Raw genomic sequence first — 2,500 nt, 5'->3', positions numbered from 1 at the left:
AAAATATCTGGCTGAAATCTGAACACGAACCGCCGTCCTTTCAATATGTGCACTGGAGCTTTCAACATTCACTTTGGATGTTACTTTTTGACAGAAGTATGAGAAAGAAATTAAACTTGAGGGAAACCATTTGCTTCCCAGTGTAAATTAACAATTATACTTATCTTTTTTTATTTCTTATTCTTATATACGTTTTATCGCGGTTAGCATAAGTACAGAGGCCAAATTCGAGGCATCGAAATAGAAATAAAATCTACGGGAAAGCAACCCGCATTTCACTTAAATATTTTCGAGTTCCCTCTACCGAAGTACAGCACATTTTCTCATTTATATCTGAAGCTCATTTGCGGTAGCGTTGCGGCCCGAGTTAGATATAAGGTAACTGGCCTAAAGGGAATCTGACTGTTGGGACGTACCAGATATTACGCAATCTTACATTAGAATTTGTTTATTTTATATAGCAATTCATGATTCCAGTAATCAAGTGTTTTGGTTTTAGATCACCACATGTGTGTGAGTGTGTCTATGTATATCTATGTGTGTGTCTATGTGTAAGTGTGTGTATTTGTGTGCATGTTTGTGAACAAGTGTAATGGTGTCTGAGTATGTACAGGCTTGAATAAATGTCAATGAACTTGTATAAATGAACATATATATGAGATTTTACAAATGTAACTTAATGAAAAAAACGTGTATATACACAATCATCAACACTGATTCAAAATACCTTGATATTTATAGGAATGCAACACATTGCTTGATTCCTTACTGTTGGATAATATATTCCGTCTTAAATCCAAATGCTCTATTTTGCAGTATTTCCGTTAACCGTAAATTAAGATAAAGTGAAATTAGAAATAAATGAATTCTTGGGCTTTATCATATTAGCAGCGTATATATACAAGAACCAATGTAATTATCCGATAGAAAAGTAAAATATATCAAACACACAAAAAACAAAGGGCAACAGCATGCTGCCCTGTTGAGTCTCATCTGGCCTTTTCTGTTTCAATCAATAATGCATTCGATAAGCTGGTGGTACTTGCAGAAATCTTTCCTGCAGCTAGGTTAAACAAGGCCATAAACTACACAAAACGAAAAATATTATATTGTTGAAATATATCTAACTCCCTTGTTCATTTTTCTATTAGATGCAGCAAAAAAAGACTGTCTTTCTTAATATGTCGAGTAATGAGAATTTACATTTGTTTACCCTCTTATGAAAGTAAACAAAGAAAACGCATTTGAAGTCAGCCAATCACGGCACAGTATGATAGCTGATGAAAATATGGGGAAAAAAGCAACAGTAACTGGATACAACCTTGCATTATTTATGTGCAGAATAAAGTGCCCTCTTCTTGGACATTGAGTTATTGCTTCAAACAATATTTTAACTGATTTTGTAAGGCAGCAATCAAGTTACTGGTGTGACGCTTCTGCGCATGTGTTCGGCGGCAGGGTTCTCCTGACTTATGTCGCGCTGTTGTTTTTCACTTTGTTGTGTTTCTTAGCTATGTGTAGGTGTGGACGGGTACGATTTTTTTTTTCTTTTTCTTTTTTCTGAAATGCTTATTTCAAGGAGAATATATTTTAGGAGAGATTTTAGGTCCAAAAAAGTTAAGGCCGCTGAAGAGGAAAGAAAAAAAAATATATATATACTTCTCATGGAAAAACATATTTATAGCTTCATTTTCCATTCCCAGTTTCGATATTAAACAATAATTTTAAGACGGAAGTTCAGACTCTCAAGCCAAACACGGTGAAATATAAATGTAGATAGATGTTTTTTTTAATGTTTGAATGTGTGCAGACAAAACACACAAAAATACGTACACATATGCACACACATACATATATGCACACGCACACAAATAAGCACTCATACACAAACACATGTTTAAAAAGGCATGTAAAGAGATAGATAAATATAATATAATGTAATATAATAGAAAATATAGATAGATAGTCAGACAGACAGACAGACAGATAGATAGATAGATAGATAGACAGAGAGAATGAAGCCTATCCAGATTAATAGATAATGGATAATGAGATTTATAATTAGATGAACAAAGAGTTAGTAAACAAATAAAAAAAGAAAAGGGAGGCAGAGAGGGAAAGAAGACGGCAGAAAAAAAGAGTAAAAGAGGGATAGGAAAAACACTCAACAAAGATTTAGGAATTGCATAATTCTCTCTGTTTTGTTTTAGTCGTAGCCAAACTTCCTATAGCAATTTGCATTTTCTTCGCATTCGAGAAAGTGTAACGGATAAAGAGTGTAAGAAAGGAGAAAAAATTATGAAAGGAAACTTTGAACACTTGTATAATGATATTATCCTAAAATCGGTTCTTCGTGTCCTGAAGCCCTTGTTGAGGATTAGACATTTACACGAGATGGAGAAGGAAGGGAGAAGATAAACGGAGTGGAGAGGGAAGAAGAGGAGAAACGTGAAGAGAAATAAGAAGGAAGTTGACAGAAGGAGAACGATGAAATTAGAGG

Source organism: Penaeus vannamei, chromosome 35, assembly GCF_042767895.1.
Source record: "Penaeus vannamei isolate JL-2024 chromosome 35, ASM4276789v1, whole genome shotgun sequence".
Classification (NCBI taxonomy): Eukaryota; Metazoa; Arthropoda; class Malacostraca; order Decapoda; family Penaeidae; genus Penaeus; species Penaeus vannamei.
The sequence above is the reverse complement of the archived record's forward strand: the minus strand, read 5'-3'. Positions refer to the sequence as shown.